Genomic DNA, 17087 nt, shown 5'->3' on the forward strand with positions numbered 1-17087 from the left:
TTTCCCTGTCTCAGGACACGTTCCTATCCCAAGGTTTTTTGTGAGCTCACCCTGAATCAGAGATCAGCTGACCGCACCTTCTGACTCTGCAGCAGCCACAAGGAAAGAACTCCCATTTATTCAAAGCTCTCTGACACTTAGGCCACCTCTAACACACAGGTGTTTGAGCGAATGACCACAGACTTGCTGGCCAGGGATTCAGTGAGACTCCAGGGAGGACTTCCGTGAACAAGAGAAGTGTCTGCTACACATCACAGCAGCTCCGTAACTGGAGGCGGCTGTACGGTTGACAACAAGACAGATATAAATTTCATCCCTGTAATACTCAGGTTAAAAAGGTGACAAATATTTTAGCCTTCTGTCTCAGGCTCTTTCTATTCTTGGAGATCATATCCAACCTGAAAAACCTCCCTCAGATCTCTAAGGCCTTCCCCCAACTCCTGTGTTCTAACAATAACAGCATGTAAAGCCCACCTCTGCCCGGCCTGCCATCTCCCCCCGGCCCACCCACCTGACATGGGAAAGATAATATGCAGTCGCAAAGGTGTTTGCTATTTGGATGGCAACTCAGGTAGACTCCTTCGTATCTAAACATCTTTCATCCGGAAGCCTTCCGCTCCAAGGGACAGAGGAATTGCACAGGGATGGCACAATTGCATGGTGACACAGCCTGCCCTTCTATTTTGTTATTTACATAGAGCCAATGTGCAGCATATGTGGCGGCCCTTGCAAACAAGCGCTAATCTACAGAGAGCAGGCGTCACCTGTGATGTTGCTGACTTCCCAGCCAGCCAGCTGGAGGGGAAGGCCATTGGGGGAAGAGGAACAATGATGCCATGAGACCCCAGCCTCCTTCTCTTGGTCCCTGGGGAGGCTTATGATTTCTGTCCGGTGGTATCCAGAGCTTTCCAGCTGCCCGCACCAACACTGCCAGCTAAGCGGCCACTCAAACACTCCACCTCTGTAGCTGCTGCCCTCGCCCATGTGGGCTCTGGACCAGACAAAGAGAAAGACCTGGAGACTGCTCTTCCAACCCCAGCTTGGACAGTTGATGGCTGGGTGGCCTCAGAGAGGAAATGAACCCTCTCTCGACCTCAGCTTCTTTAGGTGTAAACTGCCTGGGCCCCAGATTGCCCCAGTTCTTGTTTATGGGTTCCACTGGCGCCTGAGCTCTCCTCTTCAGGAACCTGGGACGCGTGTTTGCTGGAGGGCTAGGCTGGAGGACATTTCAGGGTCCCTGCTCAGAAGTGCTTCCCTCACCTCTCTCAGGTCCTTGCTTCCAAGATGACTGAGGAAAGAAGGAACCACCATCATGCTAAAAAAGGCCACGGCACGTGCAGCCTATTTGCTGCACCAGCTGCACCTGATGTGAGCCCAAGGACAAGGCCATTGAGAAGGTGTCATTCGAAACATAGGAGAGGCCACAGCCATCAGGGACATTTCCAAAGTGTGTGTCTTCCACACCTACGTGCTTCCCAAGCTGTGCATGGGACTGTTGACACGTGACTGCGTGACTTGTGCCACTCACAGCAAGGCGGTCAGGAATCATTCTTGTGAAGCCGGAAGGACCTAACAGCCCCACAGCGATTTAGTCCTGTGGGTGCTGCCCCACGATCCCCACCAAACCCCGTGGAAAGTCCTTAAAAACTGAAGAAACATTCTCTGGAAAAAAATAAAGTGGATATTATACTTTTTTTAAAAAGTGCTCGCCCTGCCGAGCGGCTCAGTCAGCCAGACCCTGGTCCTGAACAACAGCAACACAAAAGCGCTTCCCTCCACTGAACACCGGTGGTCGAGCCCGCCTCCTGCCTCTCAGGGACACTCTTCCCAGGGGCCAGGGACAGTCTTGGTCCCCTTTCTTTGGTTCAGTCCTTAATATTGGTTCCTGAAGCTCAAGATTCGTTGGTGGTCTTTTCCCAGAAGGTCAGTGCATCTCCATGCAGACTGGAATCCCCGCACGCCATCCTAACCCCAACACCAACACGCATGCAAGAGCACCGCTCACTGAACTGGGTGCTCCCCAGGGCCAGACCCTGGTCCACAGTATGTATGGGACGTATCTCATTTATTCCTCATCACAGCCCTATGAATAGGCAGCTGCCTTTTACAGAGGAGGAAACTGAGGCATCGAGGAAGGAGCAGCTAATTCTGTCTGGGGAAATAAAGGAAGGACAAGAAACAAAGAATACAGTGTCTTCCTTTGACAAGAAACACACTGTATTCTAATTCCACGGAAGCAACTTCCGCCCTTTCCTGAAGGGTGCCCCGGGTCCTCAGGCCACAGCTCTGGCTGAGCCAGTGGCTGCTTTATCTGAGGAGAAACAGCCTGCCCACCTGGCAGGCACAGTTAGAGGACTGGCCCAGGGAGAAGGGCGGGCCATGCAGGTACAGGCAATGGGGGAGAGAGGCCCACTTCCTGCCCACCCAGGGAAAGAGCTGGGCACTGTTTCTTCCAGCAGAGAAAGGTAAGGGGGCTGTGGTGAGAGACCTGGGCCCGTCCACAGGACGGGGTCCTCAGCCCCACAGTCAGAACAATGACAACATTAACCTGATGCTCGAGCAGGAGAGGCAGGGACTTCTGGCCACTGGGTGTGGCCAGCCACAGGGTGTGACCACAGCAAACAGTTCTCCGCCCCTCCAGATAAAAGCTGAGTTTGGGGCCTAGACCCCTTGTTAGGGATGCTGTGGCCCAGCTGCAGGGCTGGAGGAGGCAGGGGGCAAGAGCTGGTGCAGATAGGAGACAATGGGAGAGAAGGGGAAGGGGGTTCCACCAGGAAAGCTTCCCACCTGCCTTCTCGCCTGCCCCAACCTCCTGTGACCACGTTCTCCTTATCACTCCCTGAATGCACTAAGGCTTTGTCACCTGCCAAATTAGATAAACCCTGAAATCTTGGTGGCTTAACACAGTGGGAGTTCAGTTCCTGCTCACATTCTGGGCTGGACAACCTCCCACACACTCCTTCAGGGACCCAGGCTCCTTCCACACAGGGGCTCTTCCCCCCACAGGTCCTTGGTATGCCCCGCGTCCAGTCAGATGGAAGACGGCAGGGCGTGGAGGGTCCCATGGAAGGCTTCACAGGCTAGGCCTGACTGTGGCCTACACCACTTCCACCCTTCGTCCTTGGCCAAACTCAGCTCCATGGCTGCACCTAACTACAGGGAGGCTGGAAAACCAGTCGGTGTGCCCAGAAGGAGAGGGAAATGGGTTTGGTGACCAACAAGCCAGGGTTTGTCATTTCAGGTCAGCTCTTGGTATGAAAAATCATAGAACCTTAGAATCATAAACCCATAGGATATAAGGACCCTGAATTCAGAGAATCCTGCAAATATGAAATCATAGAACTTTCAATTCCTATAATCATGGAATCTTGAAATAATGGACTGAATCTTGCAAACATGTTCAAGTCCATCGGACCATAAGTTGCCTGAGCTGGAGGGTGGGGGGCAGGGGGAGGGGGACAAATCTCCCAAAACTTCGCACCCTCAGCACCCACCACACTGATCATTAGCGTAGTGATGCTAGTAATGGGTGCAGAAAGGGGTGCGCTGCCTACTGTGTGCCAGGCACTGGCCTAAGCACTCTGAATATTTAAATTCACTTAGTTCTCACAATAACCAACCCTATGAGGTAGAACTATTTATTACTACCACCAATTAACACATGAGAGAATGAGTAGAAGAGGCCAAGGAATTAACGTGGGGTCAGCTAGTAAACATTCAATAAATACTCGTTGATGTGGAAACGTTTAACTAATGTGAATTGCTATCTAAATATGACGGTTTTCCTTTCACATTGTCTCTCAGCTACAAAGTTGAGAAAGACACTAAGTTGTCAGAGTGTAACTGAAATGTAACAGAGACCCACAGACAGAGAACAATTCACTGTGCCCTTCACTCCCCAAACTTCTGAAATGACTTTGCATCACAACGGGACAATTGGCAGGGCCTCATTAATTTCGGGGAGGGGTTTGAAGTCTGTCTGAGGAGGGATCTATGGAAGGGCTTATCCACCACTCACGGAGTGTAATTAACAGTGAACCAGACGCCCGACACAACCCACTTCCACATCTGTAACATGCTGACAACCTAAAAATGCCAGCCTCCTCCTCGTGTGTCAGCTAAATGTCACTGGTGACATTTGACGCAACTCAGAGATGAAAGTAAATCCAGTATTATCGCTGACCAAATAACCGCAGGCCCAATCAGGGGGCCCCAGGCCCCAGAGCAGGAGAGGGAGAGAAGGCAGCCCAGCAGGAAGGCAGGGGAGCCCGCCTCCAGCGGCTCACGGACAGGAGACTCCAACTTACTCGCCTATTCTGCGTGTGGGAACCAGGACCTACACCACCAAGGCACCTGGTTAGGCCACAGAGGGCTGTTTCCCCTCTGTAAGCCTAGTTTTCCCGCCTGTTCAGGGACGAGGGGCAAAACGTTGTCTTCAGGGAAGGACTGATGCCGTGCTGATGTTCAGCAATTCAGTCAGCCCCTATTTACCCAGCAGCTGTTATGTGACCAGCACAGGTGTAGGTGCCGGGGACAAAGCACTCATTCAATCATCCTCTTCACTAGACTGTAAGCATCACGAAGGTAAGCCCCAGCTCTCTCCCTCACCTTCGTAGCCTAGCCCAGGCCCACAGAGGTGCTCGGCAAGTAGGAGTGGAATGAATGCATGAATGAATGACTGCCTACTTGTCTGGCTTCCCACCAGCCTCGGAGCTCCTTGGGAGGCTACACAGTCCTCACAGGCAGGCATCAGGTGCCACAGTTCTCCTCGTGCCCAGTTCCCAGCAGATCAGTGACAACCTTAGTGCACACTGTACCAGTTCCCACCACGAGGGATGCTTTTCAGTGGCACGCAGTGTGAAAAATACCTCCACCGTGGGAACAAAATTAACATCACCAATGAGAGGCAGACAGACACTGAGTGCCTCCCGGTGTCACCCTGAGAAGGACACCACGTCACTTATGCGGTGCTCCAGCCACGGGTGTAGCTCCTGACTCTAATCAGAACACGTCAGACAAACCCAAAATGAGACACAGTGCATTGAGAAAGGAGGAGGGGGCAGGGCGCAGACTGTATCTTCAAAAATGTCATTGTCGTATAAGACAGAGAAATGCTGAGGAGCTATTCCAGGTTATAGAAGATGGAAGAGTTAATGACAAGTGATACCATGTGGGATCACATGCCAGAGGGAGAAAATGCTGTGAAGGGCATTACTAGGTCAATTGGCAAAATAGGAATACGGTCAGAATTAAAGGAAGTATTAGGATTGGTTTCCTAGTGCTGCTGTAACAATGACCACCAATTTAGAGGCTTACACAGCACACGGTTACTTAGCACACGGACATCTTTAGGGGCCATTGTTCTGGCTACACAGTCAGTAACTGAGTGAAGTATCAATGATAAATTTACTGAAGTTGTGTTTGTGTAAAAAATGTTCTTATTCTTCCAAACTATGTACTGAAGTAATTACAGGCAAAGGGCCGCCACATGTGCAGCAGGCGCTTCACTGTCCGGCGCTCCAGGAATAACGAACAATGTTCAGAGGGAGAAAGGGAGGGGGGATGATAAGGCAAACGTGACATTTTACAACAGGCGATTCTGGGTTAAAAGGATATGGTAATCTTTCCACTATACCTGCAACTTTTCTACAAATTTGAAAATAACTTCCAAATGGAATGTGTGCGTGCCACTGTGTATACTGGATTCTCAGTGAGTGAGGCTGCAGCAGAGCTGAGAGAAGAGGCTCCTCATGTCTTGGTTCCATCTCATCCAACAGATGGAGAGCTCCTCAGGGGCTCCCCATTGCAGACGGGAGAGAACCTGTGTCCTCAGCATGACCTTCAGGCCCCTCCATGACCTTCGGCCTCCTTCTCTGACAACCTCATCTTTCATCTCCTATCTATTCCTTAATCCACACCTGGCTGCTCGCCAGTCTACAAAACCTCATCATGATAATTGCCCCCTTTATTAAGCAACTGGTGTGTACTGGGCCCAACCCCTCATCGCTTCATTAATCCTCACAACAGCCCTTCAGGTTAGCTACTGATATTTCCTCTGACAAAGAGACAAACACTCCGAGAGGCTACGTGACTTACCTAAAGTCACACAGCTAGAGCTAGACTTTTAATCATGTCTGCTTCTAAAGGCAGGCTGGCTTCCACATACTGCCCTGCCCCACCCTCCGAGTACTGATTCAGGAAATAAGCCCTAAGCACTCACTCGGTGCTGGACTCCACGCCAGCCCCTGGGGTACAAATGCAGTCAACCCCACTCTCAGCCTCCAGGAGTCTATGATATGGCCAGAGAGGCAGAGCCAGGGCTGAGGCGGGGTAAGGAGTAGGAGTCGGAGTCAGTCAGGTTTCCAGAGTCTGGCCCCTGAATATCTGAGCTGAGTGAGCCTCAGCTAGAAGGTTATCCTGGAGCCATGGAATTCGTGCATGCAGAGAAGTGAAATCCTTTCTCCCACCCTCAGTTGCTGGCGTCAAGCCTGGCTAGGGTTTCATCCTGTGCCCTGAAGAAAGGTGGCACTGACAATTTTCTTTTTAGTCAAGTCTCTTCTGCCATCTAGTGGCAAATGCAGAGATGACAGAAGGAGAGGCTTCACTCAGAAGACGGGCAAAACCCACGGATAACTGAGCCTCCGCTTGGCCTGAGGTCCATGAACTGATGATTTCCAGGCTTGTAAATGGAGAGGCCTGGGTCAAGGCTCCAGTTTGGTAGGGGTCTCTCTGCTTCACCAGGAGAGGAGCTCAATTTTTCTCAGGTCATATATCGAGCCCAAAATGTATCCCCAGACAGAGCCCCGTGGAGGCTGTGAGCCGTGGTGGTCGCAGCCTGAGCCGCCATCCCCCTGCCTGCTCCCCAGTTGTTAAACACCACCATTATTGAAAATTAAATCCTACACATTTACAGTGAGATAAGCTGCGTAGAAAAACAAAGGTGATGCATACTCAAAGTGTATTACTTGCTAACTATTGTCTTACCTTTTACTACTCTATGCTCGTGAGGTTCTTTAATCCACAGCAGCTCTAAGACACGAATACTATGTAGTGGCGTGCTACTGCACCTCTCCCCCCAACTCTGTGTTCAGGGACCTCACATCGGTAGCTTGAAATCAGCCATGGTGAGAATATTTACACCTCACAAACTGGCAAACACGAGAGTCAGGGTTGAGTTATTGTTTTGTTGAATGTCTAGATGAGGAGTCAGCAAACGACAGCCAACACGTTATTTTTGTATGGGGGCCTAAGAATGACTTTTGCATTTTTAAAGGCTGGAAAAATAACACAGAAGAATATGGAACAGAGTCCAAATAGGCTCACAAAGCCTAAACTATTTACTATCTCACCCCTTACAGAGTTTCCTGACCGCTCCTCTAGACGTAAGGAAGTGATACATAAAAGTTAACAATGCAGACTATGAACATGTCAGGTCTGTAGCTGTTACATTGTAAATCACATAAAATATTGAGGAACTATTTCTCCAGCATTTGAAAACTATTCTTTAATGCAGAAAAGTCATTCACATCATTGACAAACAGATTAAACTCCAAAATATGTAGCGCTGAAGCTGAAAGAGGTTTAAATTTTATGAGTATAATTTGTGCGAGGTTTGGGAAACAATTTTACAAAAGAACATCCATCAGATTTAATGACAGTAAATTTCCATGGAAAAAGAGCAGGTTGGAATGCAACTCCAATTGTCAAATTGTGTTTGAATGGCAGCCATCGTTAGCTATATCAGAAATATATCAAAACATTATGGAGGTTCCTCAAAAAATTAAAACTAGAACTACCGTGTGATTTAGCGATCTCACTTCTGGATAGACAGGGTCCTGCAGAAGTAACACCTGCTCGAGTGGTTGGTAGGGTAATAATATGGGTGTAATCACTTATAGTTTTAATTTGAACATTTCACCCAAAATGTCCTATGGTGTATCTGAGTGTGATATTGTTATCTTACAGAATGGCATGCTTATGATTTTGTAATAAAAAGGGGCGTTATTTGTGCCAGACCCTGTATATTAGGTAAACTTGGTGAAGCGTAGATGAGAATTCTTGGAATTTTTCTCTAAGTCTGAAATTAGCCTCCCACCCCACTCCCCCCCCCCCCCCGCCTAAAAAAACCAGTGAAAAAAAACAAAAAAGCTGAGGGGAAGCTGGGCGCACACTGGGCATGTGTGTGGCGGGGGTGGGGGGTGAAGTCTGACTAGGCCATTTCATTGGGTGCTGCCCTCTTCCCCAGTGTCACCTCCAACCTCCTGCCTACAGGTGTGTGCCTGGTTGCCAGGTGCTAGGACCTGAATGGGGCAGGTAAATGGGCCCTCTGCTGGGGATTCAACATTCAGGACACAAACCTTCCCTTAACCTGCTGTTTTCCCACCCACATGCCCCCCCTGTCTCCCCCAGGCCAGAGACCTTCTCTAGTCTCCTGCCCAAGCTGGGGGTGGGGGAGTGGTCATCTGGCCGCAGAGGCAGGAATCCTCAGGGGGTCTAACTGCTCTCTGTTCTCGGCCCCACCTACTTCTGGAAGTGCCCGAGTATGTTTGCGTTCCCGCTGTACATAAGGTGTGGACCCACTGGGTGTAATATTCAGCTTTCCCACGCCTATTGAGTCAAATGCCTGCTCTCTGCTCCCAGCTTCCCCAGCGCTGCTGCGGGTCACCTCCTCTCCTGTTCTCTTTGTCCTTGTGGCTTCACTATTATAATAAAGTCCGTGTGCTGTCATTTTAGTAGAGTTTCAGGAAACAGTGTGTGTGTCCTACGCGTCCTCTTTAATCAGAGGTCCTTTGCTGTGTTTTCTTATCTTTCTTCAATGACAACACATTTCTTGTGCAATTTTAAAATATATTCAAGCACAGCAAAGAGTTAAATATTGTGAAACTATATCAAGCAATTTAGAAATAAGATGTTCATCACATTTCTGATGGGAGGATAACTAAGTTCTGAGAAGGGGCTGAATAGTGTTAAGGAAAGTACCTGGAGGCGCCTGGATTTGAACCTGAGCTGCCACTTGCTGGCCCTGGGCCATGAAGGCGAATACGTTCCTCTACGGATGCATTTTAACTTTTGCTTACAACTAGTACAGAGCGAAAGCAGCGGGATGTACGGAGGAGGGTGCGCAGGGATAAATGAGGCAAGGAGACCATCATCTTTCTGGAGCTCAAATGTCACCGAGTTCTAGAGGCAGCAGGGACTCTCACGCACTCAGGCCAAAGCTCTACTTGGGGCTGAGGCTCAGGAGCGAGCGAGACAGCGACCTTGGCTACGAGGGGGTGGCGAGGGCGGACGGTGAGGGACCACGCAAACCCAGGTTATAGCCAGGCTTCTGGCCCCCGCACCAACACGAGGTCAACATAGATACAGGGGTTTAGTCAAGACGAAGGCTCAGTGCCAAACCCATACTCTGGCCGGGTGGATGCAGAGAATGAGCCTCCAGGTCGAAAACTATAGCTGCAGGCACCAGCGCTCACTTCCTGCTGCGTCCTCTGGTTCACAGTGAACCGCGGCGGCAGGCAGGGGGGGGGGGGGGGGGGGGGGTCTGAGAGGAGCGGCCATTCCAAATCTGGCCACACAGGGGCAGCAGAGGACAAGCAGAGAAAACCGTGAGGGTCTTGGGGAGAGGGTAGGAGAGGGCGAGAAACGGAGAACGACCTGGAGAGAGAGAGATAATGCATAAAAAAGAAATGGCAGAAAAATAAAACGGGCTGGGGAGACCGACAGACAGACCCTCGGTGAGGGAGAGCCTGGAAGCCCCAGAGCTTCACAGGTGCCAGGTGCTGCTGGCTCACGTTGGGATATACAGTTATGAGGCCACTTCACAGATGCAGAAACTGAGGATGAGAAATAACGAGATGAGCCGTAACATCTCGGAATTGGCACTAGATCATTTATTGGCTGGGTTTCTCAACTTCTCTGTATCTTTTTCTTTACCTACCTCATAGGGTTGAAGCAAGGGTTAAATAACATATGCAAAGCGCTAGAGTAACTCTCAGCACATAATAACCACCCCATAAACACCAACTATTGTTATTATGTGTTTTTTGTCAACCCTCACAACATGGAGGGGGGCCTTTGATTTCCAAGTGTGTGGAGCACTGCTGAAAAACACTCCCCCGTGTGACAACGGGGGAAACTGAGGCTTGGAAAGACTGCATGACTTTGCACATGGATCTGGAGCCAGGAAATACCAGAGCCAGGATTCAAAATCGACTCTGGTATTTTGACCCCTTCTTCCATCGTGCCCGCTGCAAAGCCTGATGCCAGGTCCTGCGCTGGGGGCCCAGTGGCCGGCCCGCACCACACTTTGCGCTCAAGCAGCCTGCCAACGGGAATCAAAGGGCAGACCTGGACAGCGGCAGCAGGTCTGATGGACACGCTCACTGCTCTTGTTGGGGACAAAGAAAAGAGATTTTGGTCTTGCTCACTTCCCACACCCCTAATCTCTAGCCTGTCCGGGACATCTGGACAGTGAGCACACCAAACAGATGGCACAGGAGAGGTGCACACTGGCATGGGAGGGGCTGCACCTGGTCTCCAAAAACCTGGCCTCCGACTGCAGCAGGCCCCGCCGTCAAGTACTTAACCTCCCTCCCTGCCCCACCTTCTCCTTTGCAAAACAGAGATAACAAGGATCCTTTCTTCCTCAAGAGAGTAGGTGGGAGGGTGGAGGGAGGTGACCAACGCAAAGGGCTGGCCTGGCACACAGGATGCTTCAAGGAAGGAGTTCTGTTATTACTTCCAAAAGAGGTATAATAATACTCTCACAGGGTTATTTAAAAGAGTGAAAGAAGTGATGGGTGTTCCAGTGTCTCAGACACAACAGATACTCCATAAACAAGACTTAAATTAGATCTGCTGCCAGGCTCTGCAGTGTTGAAGGCCCCCATGGGAAAGTATACGCCCCACACAGGTAGGCCTTCTCAGCCAATGATAACTCAGAGACAAAGCGCCTCACACCCTTCAACTACACCTGGTAAGAAGAAGAATGTGAAGCCTTTGTAGCAAAGTGAGATTTAGGACCTCCCGGTCAGCGCTTGCTGTGCCCGCTGGTGGCCAAATAGTCTTCTCTCCCTAAGCACCACCCTCACTCTCAGCAGGTGACTCCAGACCCTGCCTCACAGTCAGCCATGGCCCCAAAACAAATGACTCCCAGCTTCTCCCCGCACCAGTCGCCAGCATCCTGCACCATCCTTGCCAACTGGCAAACAGAACCAAGAGGTCAATGTTCTGATAGCACAATGACTGTGGCAGCACCAAGGAGGGCTAACTCAGCCTGCTGGGGCCAGGAGGACTCACTGGACGAGGTGTCACTGAGCTGCCTCTTGAAGTATAGGAAGGCATTTGCAAGACCTAGAAAGGGAAATGCATTCTAGACCAAGGTAAGTGCACATAGAAAGATGGGGAGGTGTGAGAATGGGTCTGTCGGGAACTACAAGTGGCTTGGTGTGGCTGGGACAGAGAGAGGGCTCAGAAGGGAGGAGGGGCGGGAAGGGCAGAATCACGAAGGAGCTCCATGCATTCACACCTCCCCAGGACTCAGTTTTCTCCTCAGCGGAGTGAATGTGATATGGCTCTTGTGAAGAAAAATGTACTGGAGCAAGGGAAGGTCTCTGTACACAGCTGGCATTTCACTAGCCCTGGGGGAACAGCAGCTCCTGTGCGCTGAGAACCATAGGAAGTCAGCCACTCCGGTATCTGAAACAGCGCAATGGCAGGGTGGGTTTGGAGCCCTGCGAAATGCCAGGGAGGAAGCTGCTGTGGCAGAACAGAGGTGTTGGCTGCCTGGAGTCTGCGTCCTCTCGGCCTGCCCTGGAGGTCACCTGCATAGTTTCCAAGTGTGCCAACAGCTTCTTATGTCTCTCTGCCTGAGAACTTCCTGTAGCATTGGAGTCTTCCCAGCCGCATGCAGGGCAGGCCAGAAATGCTGAGGAGTCAGTGCCCCAGGAGCAACCCTCATGCAAGAAGGCCCGGGAGTCGGTGGATAAGAACTCCTGCTTCCTGGACAACAGTGGGACAAGTCCAAGGACGTTCGACTCAGCCTCTCAGAGGGTCCCCAGCTGAACTGCGCTCCAAGTGATGCCAGAGAAAACCCACTCACTAGCTTCGTGTTTGCCAGCTCTTCTCCATCTCTGTCTCACTCCTGCACTGCTTCTTCATGCCTCTGTAGGGTCACCTCCCAAATAAATCAGTAACACCCAAAATCTTGTCTCAAGATCAACTTTGGGAGAAACCCAAACTAAGTAGTTGGTCATGGATATGACCCTGGAAAGCAGGTCTCAGGAGAAGATTCTAGAATAAAATCACTAACTAGCCAGATGGCTAAAAAAAAAAAACAAGAAGAAGACAACTCTCCGGTGGCAGGTGGGATGTTTGTGTGGCCTCACGATGAATGACTCTACTTGAGGGAGTGGGCGGGTAACAGTGGAAAGGGAATCAAGCCCTTGAAGAAAGAGAATCTGTCGGGCTCTGCTAAGTCTACAGTAACTCAGGGCACACTGAGAAACCTAGAGGGTCTCCATAACACAATGTTAAAAAGCTCATCTCCTACAGCTGGAGGGCAGACTGTACCAAAAGTCAGCCTAAGATTAGATTGTAAGCATGACTGAGTTACAAAAGAGGCTGAATCCACAGCCCCAGTAAGTCCTGGGCTAAAGTCAGAGTCCCATAGAGCAGAATTGAGACCCTGAGACTTTGCATTCCAACTCAAGAACCTTAGACGTCCCCCCACACTCTCCTGAGCCCAGTGGGTTGCAACAAATGCATCCCTTCCCCTCTTAGAGAAGCGCAGCCTCCCATTGCCAGGAGGCCATGCAAAGTCCTCCCCTAAGGCAAATGCCTGCCAAGGTCATACTTGTCCCCCTGCCTCCTCTTAGCCCACCCCACCCCACCTCTCATGACATGTAGACCGAAAACTACCGTCTGCTCTCAGCACGGTTTGATGGGGAAGTACTTTCTGTTGCATGGGAGGTAACATCATTCAGCACAGCTGCAGGAACTAACTAACATATACCAGGAGGAACTGGGAGATTTTTTATGAGAGTATATCTTGAGGGTGTTGGGCCATGGTAGAGGAAGGATATAAGGCTGTACAGGAAACCATTTATTCAAGTGGGTGCTCCCGTCACTCAAGAGTTCACATCCTGACAAGGATGTTCAAAGTCAAAGCTCCTCTTAACACATTACTGGAATGGCTCCTTGAAGCTTGGAGATGACAATGGCCTAAGGTAAATGGGAAATAAATACCACAACTGCCTTGGCAGAGTATTACAGAAGTCAGAAGGCTCAGGGAAGTGGGCAGGCAAAAAAACGGATCTATGATGCAAGACCAGACAGCCACCAGCTGACGAAGTTCTGTACAAGTGCAGGAGGACACGCTCTTTACTAATTGAATGTGCACTGTGGAATAGTAAGTGACTTCTATGAGAGACTCCGTGGTGACTTACTTTCCTCTGTAAACCAAGCTGATGGGAGAGAGTCATCTATGGGATCGGGCCACCTGGTGTCAACGGGAAGATGGATTCTGAACGATCAGAGGCCAGGTGGTAGCTCTTAAGCATCAGGAGCAAGGTCAGTGTTACGGGTCCAAAACTGGGATGGCGACCAGAGACCCTGGCCCGCAGGGCTAAGTGGTCATGGCTAACAGACCGTAGTGTTTCCAAAGATGAGCGCGTTGGGCAGCCATGTGGAGTGTTGACTTGTAAACCAAAAATTATTAGGAGCTTGGAAACAGAAGACCAACAATCAGTTGCCACAAGGGTAAACCATGGTTCCCCACCCCCAGGGTGTAGACTTGAGCCAGCTCTCAGATCGAGTCCATTGACTGAAGGACAGGCCAGGTCCCTTTGAGGAAGGACGCAGCCACAGCCCAACGAGCACAGACAATCCATATCCCCTCCTTTCCCCCAAACTAAGTGTGTACTGGAGAAGAGGGAACACCCGGTCCTCTTGGGAGCATGTAAGTAAAGCGCCTGAATGAGCACTCTGTCCAGGAAAGCCAATGTGCCATCCTGGCTCCTTTGTTGGACTGGGGCTGCATGAAGGCCGGACGACACGTCGAGTCCTGGCCCAAGTCCATCTGACGGGGAATCCTTCCTGCAAGAAAAGGTCAAGTGAGAGCACCTGAGACTGTCCCCTGCTCTGGCCAAGAGAAGGAATCAGATCAGTGCACGTTACGGGTACAGAAGGGACAAATCGGTGATGCAACTGCGAGCCTCCTACCTCTGCTGCGCTGCGGCCAATCCATCAGCTTCACCTTAATCGGTTTACAACAAGCAGCTGAGGGAAAGGGGAAAGAAGAGGAATCTGCAACGAATCACATTTTAACAGCCCTTTATAAAAAAAAAAATATTTCCCATAATGAATATGAAATAAAATGAAAAATAACCAGATAGAAAAGAAATACAGACAGCTAAAAGTTTCTTTTTGTCAAAACTTTCTATGTATAATCACGCCATTGAATTAAAAAAAAAAGTATTACCAAAAAGGGAAAAGGAGAGATAAAAGCTTTCTGAATACATTAATATAATTTTTGAAAAAAGGAGGAACACTGCCCTGATGGGTGTGGCTCAGCTGTTGAGCATCGTTCTGCAAAGCTAAAGGTCGCTGGTTCAATTCCCGGTCAGGGCACAGCTCTGGGTTGCTGGTTCAGTCCCCAGTTGGCACATGTAGGAGAGGTAACCCATCGATGTTTCTCTCCCTTTCTTTCTCCCTCCCTCTCCCTAAAAGTAAATAAATAAAAATTTTTTTTTTTAAAGAGGAAAACCATTGAGTGCTGGTCTGTGAACCAAAGGGTCCCTGGTTTGATTCACAGTCAGGGCACATGCCTGGGTTGCATGCCAGGTCCTCTGTCGGGGGCGTGTGAGAGGCAACCACACATTGACGTTTCTCTCTCTCTCTCTCCCCCTCCCTTCCCCTCTCTTTAAAAATAAATAAATAAAATATTTTAAAAAGTAAAAAAGAGGAAAACCTACACCCTCTCGATCTGTTGCAATGATGAATAATAGCAATACAATTTGCTTTCAAGCCTTACGTTTTGCAAATTTGCCAATAACTTCATCAAAATTATCCTCTTACCATTCGTGTTAAATAGAGTAAATACTAATATAGTATAACATCAATCTATCTTTACTCCTTTCTATTTTAATTCTCTAAAGTCTCATTTTTACTAAACAGCCCATACATGATTGGCAGAGATTCTCAAAAACCCATTTCACAACCAATGTCAGACAGGATACTACTGCATGTTACTTAGTTTTAGAGGATGAGTTCTTCCCTAGATTTCACTGGTCTCCAGAGTTGAAATTTCCCACTAGAGTGTCTTCACCATTCATTATGTTTAGTAAAAACCTCCATTTTTATCCTGCAAAATCAGATAAAATGGCTGAATGGTAGCAAACACTGACATTATCAGAGTCGCTTTAGAATCAGTATCCAGTTCTTCATAGAAATGATCGAAGCATTCAGGCATTGTCTTTTTACGTCTTCTGGCATCTCTCGCCATTTCTCCTGGCATTCTTCTCCAAAATCTGATTTTTTTTAATATCTTGTAAATGTCCACTCCTTCCATTTCAGGCTGTGTAGTCAATGGCCTTCTCCACAGTTTCTCTGTGCCAGCTTTACTACACACTGTTCAAGGCTTATTCTGGCTCCTTACAAATATTTTTGTTTCTTTTTAACCTCATCTAAAATCTTACATGGAATAATAAAAAAACAAATTATGTGGCGCAAAGAACAAATAATGAGTTTATTCTGGGCCCATGCTTTCTTCTAGATTGCACAGGATTTCAGAGGTTACCACTACCTTTCGAAATTTGTCCACACTGTGCGCACAGCGTCATGTGCCTCGGAATTCTGTTTCGCTGATATACCAACCTTCTGCAGCATTTTTAATAGATACGGTGATATTGAAAAGAATGGAAAACTTTTTCCCAAAGTTAAAAAAAATCACACATTAATAAACACTTCCAAAAGTGTGAACTCTGTGAAAGTTCAGAAAAAAGATTGTTCAAGGCACAAAGATTTAGGATTAACATCTTTGATTTTTACCTAAGATGCACCACACTTATCAACCAAAAATACTATGCCCCAAGTTTCACACTTAGTTTCACTGTTTTAAATTTTAAACACAACAAAAATCTCCAAGAGGTCACAGACAGTAACAGAATTAACTCACGTTCTGAGTCTTTATTTTTAGACTCACTTCACTGTTATCATGCATTTCAAATCTGCCATTTAAACACAGGAATATGTAGTTCCACGGAGACTGGGGTAGTAACGAACTGTGTCATATGCAGGCTCCAATGATCCCAAACCTTTACAAACTTACTCTTGAAACAAATGCATGGAGCTGAGTCCGCATACACGGGGGGCTGACTGCATGACTTGGTTTCCTCTGAACCGCCTTCCTTGTAGAATACAATGCTTATTAAAGACGAAGTAATGAAACAGTGATCATTGGGTCCTGGCCCCAGTTAAGATGGGGTAAGCACATCCCACCCTGCCTCTCCCACTGTATGCAGCAGACAAGTCCCAGGAAGAACACAGGGAGCAGCTGTCTGAGGACCCTGAACAGAAGTGACAGAAGGAGGGTGGGGGAAGGAAACCAGAAATTGAAGAACCACTAACGCAAGGGTGAGTTTCCTGGTTTTTCATTCCTCCAGTACCGCCCACCCCAGACCTAACGGCAGCCTGAAGCCCAGAAGAGCAAACCCAGAACTGTATCATTTTAATGGTGAAAGACGGAATCTTTCTCCCCTAAGATAGGGACAAGGCAAAGCTCTCTGCTCTCACCACTCCCATTCAACAGGGCGATAGGAGTAAAACTGTCCTTGCTTGTAAATGACATAATTACTTCCATAGAAAACCCTAAGGAATACACCCCAAAAAGCTCCCATAAATGAGTCAGTTTAGCAAAGTTGAAGATGCAATGTCTGCATACAAATATCAAATGTCTACCTATTTAACAGTAAATTCTGTAAATAGCACTTAAAATTGCCTCCCCAAAATGAAATACTGTACTTAGGCGTAAATCTAACACATAGTCAGAGTCCGTGTGCTGAAAACTATGAAGTGCTGGTGAAAGAAAG

The 17087-nt window shown here is 48.7% G+C and overlaps 1 pseudogene; it reads left to right on the forward strand.

The window, feature by feature from the left end:
* Positions 1-1284: 1284 nt before the first annotated feature.
* LOC112314503 (small ribosomal subunit protein eS26-like) lies at positions 1285-1644 on the forward strand (annotated as a pseudogene).
* The last annotated feature ends 15443 nt before the right edge of the window (positions 1645-17087 follow it).

This window comes from Desmodus rotundus, chromosome 3, assembly GCF_022682495.2.
Source record: "Desmodus rotundus isolate HL8 chromosome 3, HLdesRot8A.1, whole genome shotgun sequence".
NCBI lineage: Eukaryota > Metazoa > Chordata > Mammalia > Chiroptera > Phyllostomidae > Desmodus > Desmodus rotundus.